The following is a 12,925-nucleotide window of genomic DNA, read 5'->3' as shown; positions in this document are numbered from 1 at the left end:
CTGAAGCAGGAGCTTGGCAGAGTAGCAGGGGCAACTAGGGCAGCGAGTCTCGATCTCCAGGAAGTCGGGCCCCCAGCCTTCCTTCCTGGACACCTGCTGGGGGTGAGAGAGCTTGCTGCTGTGGGTCACGTAAGGGAGGTTGCCCAATGTGGAGGGAAGGGCATGGTCACGGAGGTATAGATATGGGTTTGAATCCCTCCTGCTCATCTCTGGGCAAGTTACTTACCCTCTCTGAGCCTTAGTTTCCTCAGTGGTATATGGATGGGGACAAAATACTTGCCATGTGGAGTTCATGTGGGACTTCACTGAGGTACTGCATACAAAGTATCTGGCATCTAACAATGTTCATTCCCTTTACCTTTAACATTAAACGACAAATTTAACAAAATATGGTAGCACTCTCCAAACAGAAGACCATTTGGAGAGTGCTACCATTCCTATAACAAAATATGCTCATTTATCCCACATTTGTTGAGTTCCTGTCATGCACAACATGGCCCTTGACCCCAAGGAGCATAGAATGTTCTGGTAGTTGCAACAGTAGTGACATTCAGGGGAGATGATAGAAATACAGAGGAGGTGGAATTAAGCCAATGTGAGGACGTGGGGGAAATCTGAGAAAGGTGCCAGGAGGACGAGGAGACACCTAAGCAGGAATTAGCTAAGGGAAGGGACGTTCTGGGCAGAGGGGTGGGCAGGAGGCAAGGCGAGGTGGTAGGAATCGGTGTGGTGTGTTTAGGGCTTCAGTGTGGCATGAGGCAGAGTCAGGGGCAGAAGCAGCTGAGGCCAGCCAGGCCGTCAGCCATCAGGCCACGGAAGGTCCATACCGAGCAGGTGGACTTTTCTTTGAGTGGTGAAAGGCAGCTGTTGAAGGTGACCGTGGGTCTGGCAGCGTGTGGAGGCTGGCCCGGGGAGGCTGGGGCAGAATGGCTGGTTGGGAGGCTCTTGCTGAGGCCAATGAAGGTGACAGTCACTGAAGGTCAGAAATGGAGTGTTGGAGCTGGGGTGGGGTGGAGGGCACAGACAAGAGACATGTTTTAGGAAGGAAAATGGGAAGAAAACAGGCCTGAGGAAGGCGTCAAAATGGTCTTCAGTTTGGAGAGTGCTACCGACAGACAGAGAATTCGGAAAGAGGAACGTTTGGTGAAGAAATCACTGAGCTAGGTTTCAGACTTGTTGGGTCTGATGGACCTACAGGACTGCTAGCGGGAGATGACCAGCGAGCGCGGGGCCACAGAGAGCAGGATGGCAGATATGCCCTGGCTCTCTGCTAGATGTTCTGGGGCTTCAAGAGCAAGGAAGCCATAGCCTCTGCCCTTGAGGAATTCATGGTCCTGCCGGGAGGCCTCGTTGTCATGAGAACACAGCTCAAAGGGCGATTGACTATGTGTGGTTGGGTCAGAGAAGGTTCAGAGAGCAGGACAGTTTTGAGCTGGACCCTAAAGGATGAGTAGAAATGTACCAGGTGGGAGCTGAGGTTGGCATGGGGGTTGGGGCTCCCTCACTGGTGAGAAAGGTACATAAAGACATAGAGGAGCTGAAACACTGGGTATGAGGAAGGTTGCGTGGCCTCTTCCAGCTGGACTGGGGGCTGCCCTGGTAGCCAGGGGAGCAGGAGATGAGAGAGGAAAGGAGGTCTAGAGTCAGACTGTGAGGGCGTTCGCAAAGCAGGCTCAGGTTCCTCTGGCATGATCCTAGAGGAAGTGGGATCTAACAGTTTTAGGAATGGCAGACCTGGGTTTTGGACAGATTTCTCTGGCTTCAATGTGGTGCCTAGACTGGAGAGAAGAGATACCAAGGCTGAAAACATGGAAACCAGCCTGGAGACAACTGCAGTGGTCCAGGTAGGAGAATGCGAGGGCGAACGCAAGAGCCACTTCAGAGGGAGAATGTGCAGTGACAACCATTAGGCTGGGGGCAGGGGAATGGGGGTGGGCGGGGAAGAGGCACGGATGCCTGCAAGATCTCTAGCCGGGATGATGGCGTGGTATGATCAACTGTGAAAAGGAATTGTGACAAGAGTAAAATGTGGAGAGGTGGGCGTACAGAGAATGAGTTCAGACTTGGAAAGGTTGCGTTTGAGTTGTCTACGGAGATATCAGATAAGCAGCTGGTATGTGGATCTAGAGCTCAGGAGAGAGGTTCAGATTTAAGAGTCACCAGTGTAAATGTGATAGTTGTATCCTTGGGAATGGATTGGATCATTCAAAGAAAATGTGCAGAGTGAAAAGAAAAGAAGACAGAAGATGAAGCAGGGAGAACACCAGCATGGAAAGGGCTGGTGGAGGAGAACATCTGTAGAAAGAGCAGAGCCACAGTGATGAAGGACTCAAAAGAGACTCAGCCTAAAGTAAAGTCCTAAACACTCAGAGAGAAAAACATGCCTCCTTTAGGCTCCTCGGTATTCCCAGTCCCCTTTGAACACAGGATGTATCTCTGTGCTATGTAATCGTTTACTCACTTCCTCATTAGCGCATCAGTGATGTGTCCTGCGTCACTGTTGGCTGAACACTTGGCACAGGGCTGGCACTAGGTGGGGACTCAATGAACCCTTGCCAAATCATGGAGTAAGAGGTCAGTGCTACCAAATGTTGCAGAAGATCAGGTAAAATGAAGAAATGGAGGTAACTAGATGGCACTAGAAACTTGAGCGGATTCTGTGTGATGGTGGTGGGATGGCTGGACCACTGGGGTGGGGTTGTGGGTAGAAGAGAGAAGCCAGTCTGTACTGCCAAGAACAGGAAGCTCACAGCTAATTCGCATCTGAATTAGATAACAAAGAGAGAAGAGCAACAAATACACTGCAATTAGTAAAACAGAGGAACTGTCTTATGAGTCATGACAAGATTGAAGTTAATACGTTGGTCTGAATAATAAACTCACTCATGTCCTTCCCCTCCCGTCGCTGTACTTGTTGTATCCCAGCTTGTCAAAATCTTTATTTCGGGTCCTTGACAGAACCAGTGATCATGTCAGTCTGTACTTGTTGCAATATTAATAATTTGTGCTGTATGTTGACATGTGTTGATTGGTAGAGCTGTTTAGTTGGGGAGGGATGATATCTGAGAGGAAGGGGGTATCTTATTATCTGGGTCCCTTTTGGGTACTTGAGTCTCTCTTGAATCTTCTAACATTTACCACCATTGGCTTAGCCAACAATGAGTCAGGCCTGTCATCTGCTCTTCCAAACCAGCACCTGGAGTACCCCACTGGGGCCTATGTCACAGACCATATTTGTGCCTGAGGATTAAGGGCCTCTAGATTTTGAGAGTTACACTGAGGTACAAGTTAAGATGGGATATAAGGACAGAAGGGTCTGGAGTACAGGTGGGGAATATAGTAGTGATGGCTTTTAAAATAAGTGGTGGTCCTGGAAGAAATTATTTTTCTGGCAGGATTAGCCCTTACTGCTTAAGCTCCACTCACTCCTCTTGAATTGGTATATTGTAGCAGACAGATATCAGTGAGGATTGTCCAACGCTCCCAGACAAGTACAGACTCTATCTCAGCATCTAGTAAAGCCCAAACACAGGATTTCTTCATAAAACTTCTTTCCCAGCTGCCAAATGCATTTTCCTCCTCTTTCCATTAAACATCTGGTTTCTGTTCTTGTCAGTGTGGTAACACAAACATGCACACACACATGTTAATCATTAGCAGACCTCAAAGATGCCCCCGGCCCTTATCTTGAATTACACTGTTCCCTTGATGAAGAAACACAAAAGAGAAACATGATCCTGTGCATGCTTCTAGCTGAACTGTTGTTCCTCAGAAATGGAACATCTCAGACCCTCTCCTGGGGATCAGAAGCTCCAGGTTGGAAAGAGAACCCAGTAAACTGGCAGTGACCTCCCATCCATGGGGAAAGGCCAGTTGGGTGGGCAGAGAAGATGGTCAAGTCCCAAAGGTCTAAAAAGCTTTGGAAATGAGATTTGGATGACTCCTACCCCTTGTCGGATTCTGCCCATTCAACCCCACTGGGAGGCCATAGTGACGTTGGAAGGATAAGGCTGAAGCACTTTACCTTTGATTCTTGCTTCCCTTTTATGTGTGAGCGGCTAACAGCCTGAGAAAGTACACTCTTTAATGTACAATCTACCCGGAAAGATCAATGGCAGCTTAACATGCATTTCTGTCTAATATTCACTTTGGCAGGTCTTTGTCGTAAAAATGCTGGTTTTAATGAAGTGCATTAAAATGAGAAGATTCATGGCTAGCCTGTGTGCTTTTATCACTGTTGGCTCCCCTTGGGCTGTCAGAGCACAAGCCACTCTGTGGGAAGCAGACAGAGGGATGTCATTTTAGGAATCACAAACACAAAAATTCCCCGTTTCTGGAAAGATCCATGTTACATGCATATATTTTAATTTAATTCACTTTATTTCCATCACATGATGTCTTTCCAAAGATGTGTCTTTGGGAGAAAGTTGAGCTATGAGCCAGGAAGTTGCGGGTGATGGGGAGAAGAGTCCTACTATGGGCTATACTGTGTCTCCACAAAACTCATATATTAAAGTCCTAACCCCCCAGAACTTCAGAATGTGACCATGTTTAGAGATAAGATCTTTAAAGAGGTGATTAAGTTAAAATAAGACTGATATACACCCACTAATCCAATCTGACTAGTGCCCTTATAAGAAGAGGAGGATTAGGGCACACAGAAACATCAGAGGCATATGTGGCAGAGAAAAGACCATGTGAAGCAACAGCAAGAGGACGGCTATCTACAAGCCAGGAGAGAGACCTCAGAGGAAAGGAACCCCGCTGACACCTTGATTTTGGGTGTCCAGCCTCTACACCATGAGAAAATAGATTTCTGCTGTTTAATCTGTGGTATTGTTTTGGCAGCCCTAGCAAACTAATATGAGACCCAAAGCTTGAGACTGGAGTAGTGGGTTATGAGCTCATTCTTTGGAAGAAGAAAGGCATGAGAGGGCAGCCCGCAGCCATGTATTCCCTGGAATGAGGTTGATGGGAACATCTGGAAACTTCTGGAAAACAGAGAATGAAGGTGTTGATAGTAGTGGCAGTCTCTGTCTTTGAATGCCTGGGAGGCTACCACTGGTAAGAAAGAATACACTTAGAACATGCGGCATAAGGGGACTGCGCTTACAGCAGCAGGTAAGGAGTTTCGTAGATAGGTAGGTAGACAGGTGTTCAACTAATATTTATTGAATGCTACTGAATGAACTGAGAGGGGGCACAGCATAGTTGTTAGAAGCACAGACACTGGGACGCCAGGTCCACCACACACCAGCTATGTGACCCCTCCGTGCTTCAATTTTTCCATCCGTGAAGTGAGAATAACAGCAGTTCCTACCTCATGGGCTGCTGTGAGGACGAAACTAGTTAATATTTTTTACATGCTTAGAGCAATGCCAGACACATGGAGAGTGTGCTGTCTTTGCTAAGTAAGTGAGTGGTTGGGCTCAGTGTGAGGAGGTCCATGCAACAGCCACTCCTGTAATAGCAGAACAGGATGCCCTGGGGTGGTGAGCTCTTTATCTCCAAGTCATCTGCTGGCTCGGTGTCCCCTGATCCCTCCCCTTCTGTTCCCTGGCGCTGCTTTCCTTTAAGTTCTCACTGACTCATCTAGACTCTCCCCAAACTCTTCTATCAAATCTCCTTGCCCCTAACATCTTCTCCCCTCATTTCCCTTCCACCATTCTGTCAAAGCAAAATTTTAAAAAATCATGGCACATTTCTACCTATATCTGCATATCTCCATTATCTAAGGGCTTGGGGAGGAGGTGCGGGGATGCTGGTGAATTGGTTAAGGAACTGCAGGAAATGATATTCAAGTGCTGAGGATATGCTAGCTTTTCAGGGGTGAGAGGGATAAAATCAAGCTCTTTGGCACAAAAACGGTCTTTTACAATCTGGTCCTTTGTATACTTCTCTGACTTTATTTCCTATTATTTCCTATTACTCAAAAGTTTATGCTAAACCAATGCAGAATACTAGCAGTATTAGGAATACATGGTTCTGGGCCAATGCTACTGTGCCTTGACATACGCTCTGTCCTGTGTACACTCTTGTGCCCTGGAATACCATTTTCCTTCTTCTTCTTTTTATTTTTTTTAAATCTGGTGAATTTATGTTCATCATCCCAAGTCCAGGTGACATCCTTCAGGAAAATGCCCCTGATTACTGTCCAAATAGAATTCAGAGCTCCCAAATCATCCTGCTCTTATCCTGGATAAGAAAAGAAAACTTGTTTCTTTCCAGTGCACTTACTATCAATAAATAAATATCAGAAGGAGAATTCAAGAAGTAATTAGGAATTTGAAATCATCTAAGGACTAAATCTGGCATTTCTTCCAGTGTAGCTGGCTGCCCCTCAAAACTTCAACAGTCCTATAATAAAATGGTATTTTAAGAAGCAAGCTAGCTCTGCAGTCAAAGGTGTGGGGGGGGCATTCGAGTCAATGGAGTAAAGAGTAAAGCTCTGTGGTGGTAAAAGAGAGCTGGACAGGAAGACCCCATACAGCCCAAATGGGAGAATCAAAGGAATGTCATGTTGGTTGTCATCCCAAAGGCCATAAATCCATCGACACACCTATGCATGGTCGCCTGCGGTCCTGTTCTCACTCCACTCCATCTTTGGACATCTGACACTACAGGCGAGAATCCTTGGTGACCATATAACTATCTTCCAGATCTTAGAAGCAAGCTAGCACACTCCATGATCATGGGACAGGGAGATCTCAGGAAAACCGGTCTCTATGAGCATCAGTTTGTAAAACCACCCAGAGGACTAAGTAGACAATGAATGACAAAAAAGTGCTTTTCTTTTTTTTTGCATCTTTCTTGGAGTATAATTGCTTTACAATGTTTTGTTAGTTTCTGCTATACAACAAAAGTGAATCAGCTATATGTATACATATATCACCATATCCCCTCCCTCTTTTTTTTGAATTTTATTTTATTTTATTCTTTTATATGGCAGGTTATTAGTTATATATTTTATACGTATTAGTGTATATATGTCAACCCCAATCTCCAGATTCATCCCACCACCACCCACCCCCAGTTTCCCCCCTTGGTGTCCATACATTTTTCCTCTACATCCGTGTCCCTATTTCTGCCTTGCAAACCGGTTCATCTGTACCATTTTTCTAGATTCCACATATATGCATTAATATACGATATTTGTTTTTCTCTTTCTGACTTACTTCACTCTGTATGACAGTCTCTATGTCCATCGATGTCTCAGCAAATGACCCAATTTTGTTCCTTTTTATAGCTGAGTAATATTCCATTGTATATATGTACCACATTTTCTTTACCCATTCCTCTGTCTGTAGATGGACATTTAGGTTGCTTCCATGACCTGGCTATTGTAAATAGTGCTGCGATGAACATTGGGGTGCATGTCTTTTTGAATTATGGTTTTCTCTAGGTATATGCCCAATAGTGGGATTGCTGGGTCGTATGGTAGTTCTATTTTTAAGGAACCTCCATACTGTTCTCCATAGTGGCTCTATCAATTTACATTCCCACCAACAGTGCAAGAGGATTCCCTTTTCTCCACACCCTCTCCAGCATTTATTGTTTGTAGATTTTTTGATGATGGCCATTCTGACCACTGTGAGGTGATATACCTGATTGTAGTTTTGATGTGCATTTCTCTAATGATTAGTAACGTTGAGCATCCTTTCATGTGTTTGTTGGTAATCTGTATATCTTTGGAAAAAATGTCTATTTAGATCTTCTACCCATTTTTGGATTGGGTTGTTTCTTTTTTTGACATTGAGCTGCATGAGCTGCTCATATATTTTGGCAATTAATCCTTTGTCAGTTGCTTCATTTGCAAATATTTTCTCCCATTCTAATGGCTGTCTTTTTGTCTTGTTTATGGTTTCCTTTGCTGTGCAAAAGCTTTTATGTTTCATTAGGTCCCATTTGTTTATTTTTGGTTTTATTTCCATTTCTCTAGGAGGTAAGTCAAAAAGGATCTTGCTGTGATGTATGTCAAAGAGTGTTCTGCCTATGTGTTCCTCTAACGGTTTTATAGTGTCTGCTCTTACATTTAGGTCTTTAATCCATTGAGTTTATTTTTGTGTATGGTGTTAGGGAGTGTTCTAATTTCATTCTTTTACATGTAGCTGTCCAGTTTTCCCAGCATCACTTTTTGAAGAGGCTGTCTTTTCTCCATTGTATACTCTTGCCTCCTTTTTCAAAGATAAGGTGACCATATGTGTGTGGGTTTATCTCTGGGCTTTCTATCCTATTCCATTGATCTATATTTCTGTTTTTGTGCCAGTAACCATACTGTTGTGATTCCTGTAACTTTGTAGTATAGTCTGAAGTCAGGGAGCCTGATTCCTCCAGCTCCATTTTTCTTTCTCAAGATTGCTTTGGCTATTTGGGGTCTTTTGTGTTTCATACAAATTGTGAAATTTTTTGTTCTAGTTCTGTGAAAAATGCCATTGGTAGTTTGATAGGGATGGCACTGAACCTGTAGATTGCTTTGGGTCTAATAGTTATTTTCACAATGTTGATTCTTCCAATCCAAGAACATGGTAAATCTAGCCATCTGTTTGTATCCTCTTTAATTTCTTTCATCAGTGTCTTATAGTTTTCTGCATACAGGTCTTTTGTCTTCCTACCTAGGTTTATTCCTAGGTATTTTATTCTTTTTGTTGCAATGGTAAATGGAAGTGTTTCCTTAATTTCTCTTTCAGATTTTTCATCATTAGTGTATAGGAATGCAAGAGATTTCTGTGCATTAATTTCGTATCCTGCTACTTTACCAAATTCATTGATTAGCTCTAGTAGTTTTCCGGTAGAATCTTTAGGGTTCTCTATGTATAGTATCATGTCATCTGCAGACATTGACAGTTTTACTTCTTCCTTTCCGATTTGGATTCCTTTTATTTCTTTTTCTTCTCTGATTGCTGTGGCTAAAACTTCCAAAACTATGTTGAATTATAGTGGTGAGAGTGGGCATCCTTGTCTTGTTCCTGATTTTAGAGGAAATGCTTTCAGTTTTTCACCACTGAGAATGATGTTGGCTGTGGGTTTGTCATATATGGCCTTCATTATGTTGAGGTAAGTTCCCTCTGTGCCTCTTACTGGAGAGTTTTTATCATAAATGGGTGTTGAATTTTGTCAAAAGCTTTTTTTTCATCTGTTGAGATGATCATATGGTTTTTATTCATCAAGTTGTTAATATGGTGTATCACATTGATTGATTTGCATGTATTGAAGAATCCTTGCATCCCTGGGATAAACCCCACTTGATCATGAAGTATGATCCTTTTAATGTGTTGTTGGATTCTGTTTGCTAGTATTTTGTTCAGGATTTTTGCATCCATATTCATCAGTGATATTGGTCTGTATTTTTCTTTTTTTGTTGTATCTCTGTCTGGTTTTGGTATCAGGGTGATGGTGGCCTCGTAGAATGAGTTTGGGAGTGTTCCTTCCTCTGCATTTTTTTGTAAGAGTTTGAGAAGGATGGGTGTTAGCTCTTCTCTAAATGTTTGATAGAATTCTCCTGTGAAGCTATCTGGTCCTGGACTTTTGTTTGTTGGAAGATGTTTAGTCCCAGTTTCAGTTTCATTACTTGGGATTGGTCTGTTCGTATTTTCTATTTCTTCCTGGTTCAGTCTTGGAAGGTTATACCTTTCTGAGAATTGGTCCATTGCTTCCAGGTTGTCCATTTTATTGGCATAGAGTTGCTTGTAGTAGTCTCTTATGATGCTTTGTATTTTTGCAGTGTCCATTGTAACTTCCCCTGTTTGATTTCTAATTTTATTGATTTGAGTCCTCTCCCTCTTTTTCTTGATGAGTCTGGCTAAAGGTTTATAAATTTTGTTTATCTTCTCAAAGAACCAGATTTTACTTTTCTTGATCTTTGCTATTGTTTTCTTTGTTTCTATTTCATTTATTTCTGCCCTGATCTTTATAATTTCTTTCCTTCTACTAACTTTGGGGTTTTTTTTGTTCTTCTTTCTATAGTTCCTTTAGGTGTAAGGTTAGATTATTTATTTGAGATTTTTCTTGCTTCTTGAAGTAGGATTGTATTGCTATAAACTTTCCTCTTAGAACTGCTTTTGCTGCATCCCATAGGTTTTGGATCGTTGTGTTTTCATTGCCATTTGTCTCTAGGCATTTTTTAAAATTTCTTCTTTGATTTCTTCAGTGAGCTCTTAGTTATTTAGTAACGTATTGTTTAGCCTCCATGTGTTTGTGTTTTTTACATTTTTTCCCTGTAATTGATTTCTAATCTCATAGCATTGCTGTCAGAAAAGATCCTTGATATGATTTCAATTTTCTTAAATTTACTGAGGCTTGATTTGTGACCTAAGATGTGATCTGTCCTGGAGAATGTCCCGTGTGCACTTGAGGAGAAAGTGTAATCTGCTGTTTTTGGATGGGATGTCCTATAAATATCAATTAAATCTATCTGGTCTATTGTGTCTTTTTTTTTTTTTTTGCGTTATGCGGGCCTCTCACTGTTGTGGCCTCTCCCATTGCAGAGCACAGGCTCCGGACGTGCAGGCTCAGTGGCCATGGCTCACGGGCCCAGCTGCTCCACGGCATGTGGGATCTTCCCAGACCAAGGCACGAACCCGTGTCCCCTGCATCGGCAGGCGGACTCTCAACCACTGCGCCACCAGGGAAGCCCTATTGTGTCATTTAAAGCTTGTGTTTCCTCATTAATTTTCTGTCTGGATGATCTGTCTACTGGTGTAAATGAGGAGTTAAATTCCCCTACTATTATTATGTTACTGTCGATTTCCTCTTTTATAGCTGTTAGCCTTATGTATTGAGGTGCTCCTGTGTTGGGTGCATATATATTCATAATTGTTATATCTTATTCTTGGATTGATCCCTTGATCATTACATAGTGTCCTTCCTTGCCTCTTGTAACATTCTTTATTTTAAAGTATTTTATCTGATATGAGTATTGCTACTCCAGCTTTCTTTTGATTTCCATTTGCATGTAATATCTTTTTCCATCCCCTCACTTTCAGTCTGTATGTGTCCCTAGGTCTGAAGTGGGTCTCTTGTAGATAGCATATGTATGGGTCTTGTTTTTGTATCCATTCAGCAAGCCTGTGTCTTTTGGTTGGAGCAATTAATCCATTCACATTTAAGGTAATTATGGATATGTATGTTCCTACTACCATTTTCTTAATTTGGGGGGGTTTGTTTTTGTAGGTATTTTTCTTCTCTTGTGTTTCCCACTTAGAGAAGTTCCTTTAGCATTTGCTGTAGAGCTGGTTTGGTGGTGCTGAATTCTCTTGGCTTTTGCTTGTCTGTAAAGCTTTTGATTTCTCCGTCAAATCTGAATGAAATCCTTGTCGGGTAGAGTAATCTTGGTTGTTGGTTTTTCCCGTCCATCACTTTAAATATACCATGCCATTCCCTTCTGGCTTATAGAGTTTCTGCTGAAATCAGCTCTTAACCTTATGTGAGTTCCCTTGTATGTTATTTGTACTTTTTCCCTTGTTGCTTTCAAAATTTTTTCTTTGTCTTTAATTTTTGTCAATTTGATTACTAGGTGTCTCAGCTTGTTTCTCCTTGGGTTTATCTTGCCTGGGACTCTCTGCACTTCCTGGACTTGGGTGGCTATTTCCTTTCCCATGTTAGGGAAGTTTTCAACTATAATCTCTTCAAATATTTTCTCAGGTCCTTTCTCTCTCTTCTCCTTCTGGACCCCCTATAATGTGAATGTTGTTGCATTTAATGTTGTTGCAGTTAATGTTGTCCCAGAGGTCTCTTAGGCTGTCTTCATTTCTTTTCATTCTTTTTTCTTTATTCTGTTTCATGGCAGTGAATTCCACCATTCTGTCTTCCAGGTCACTTATCTGTTCTTTTGCCTCAGTTATTCTGCTATTTATTCCTTCTAGTGTATTTTTCATTTCAGTTATTGTATTGTTCATCTCTGTTTGTTTGTTCTTTAATTCTTCTAGGTGTTTGTTCTTTAATTCTTCTAGGTCTTTGTTGAACATTTCTTGCATCTTCTCGATCTTTGCCTCCATTCTTTTTCCAAGGTCCTGGATCATCTTCACTATCATTATTCTGAATTCTTTTTCTGGATGGTTGCCTATCTCCACTTCATTTAGTTGTTTTTTGGGGGTTTTATCTTGTTTCTTTATCTGGTACATAGTCCTTTGCCTTTTCATTTTGTCTTTCTGTGAATGTGGTTTTTGTTCCACAGGCTGCAGAATTGTAGTTCTTCTTGCTTCTGCTGTCTGCCCTCTGTAGATGAGGCTGTCTAAGAGGCTTGTGCAAGCTTCCTGATGGCAGGGACTGGTGGAGCCTAGAGCTGGGTGTTGCTCTGGTGGGCAGAGCTCAGTAAAACTTTAATCTGCTTGTCTGCTGATGGCTAGGGCTGGGTTCCCTCACTGTTGGTTGTTTAGCCTGAGGTAACCCAGCACTGGAGACTACAGGCTCTTTGATGGGGCTAATGGCTGACTCTGGGAAGGCTCATGCCAAGGACTATTTCCCAGAACTTCTGCTGCCAGTGTCCTTGTCCTCATGGTGAGACACAGCCACCCCCTGCCTCTGCAGGAGACCCTCCAACACTAGCAGGTAGGTCTGGTTCAGTCTCCTCTGGGGTCACTGTTTCTTCCCCTGGGTCCTGATGCATACTACTTTGTATGTGCCTTCCAAGAGTAGCGTCTCTGTTTCTCCCAGTCCTTTCAAAGTCCTGCAATCAAATAGCCTTCAAAGTCTGATTCTCTGGGAATTCCTCCTCCCGTTGCTGGACCCCCAGATTGGGAAGCCTGACGTGGGGCTCAGAACCTTCACTCCAGTGGAGGGACTTCTGTGGTATAAGTGTTCTCCAGTTTGTGAGTCACCCACCTGGCAGTTAATGGGATTTGACTTTTTTGTGATTGCACCCATCCTACCATCTCACTGTGGCTTCTCCTTTGTCTTTGGGGTATCTTTTTTGGTGAGTTCCAGGGTC

General features: G+C 42.8%; 1 long non-coding RNA gene across 1 annotated transcript in view; it reads left to right on the top strand.

Moving 5' to 3' along the window:
* The window catches only part of LOC113609179 (uncharacterized), a 314,685-nt gene that overhangs the window by 213,639 nt on the left and 88,121 nt on the right, over positions 1 to 12,925 (top strand). The window lies entirely within an intron of this gene.

The sequence above is a fragment of the Aethalodelphis obliquidens genome, unplaced genomic scaffold (genome assembly GCF_003676395.1).
Source record: "Aethalodelphis obliquidens isolate GAN/ISIS:26980383/991018 unplaced genomic scaffold, ASM367639v1 scaffold55, whole genome shotgun sequence".
NCBI lineage: Eukaryota > Metazoa > Chordata > Mammalia > Artiodactyla > Delphinidae > Aethalodelphis > Aethalodelphis obliquidens.
The sequence above is the reverse complement of the archived record's forward strand: the minus strand, read 5'-3'. Positions and strand labels throughout refer to the sequence as shown.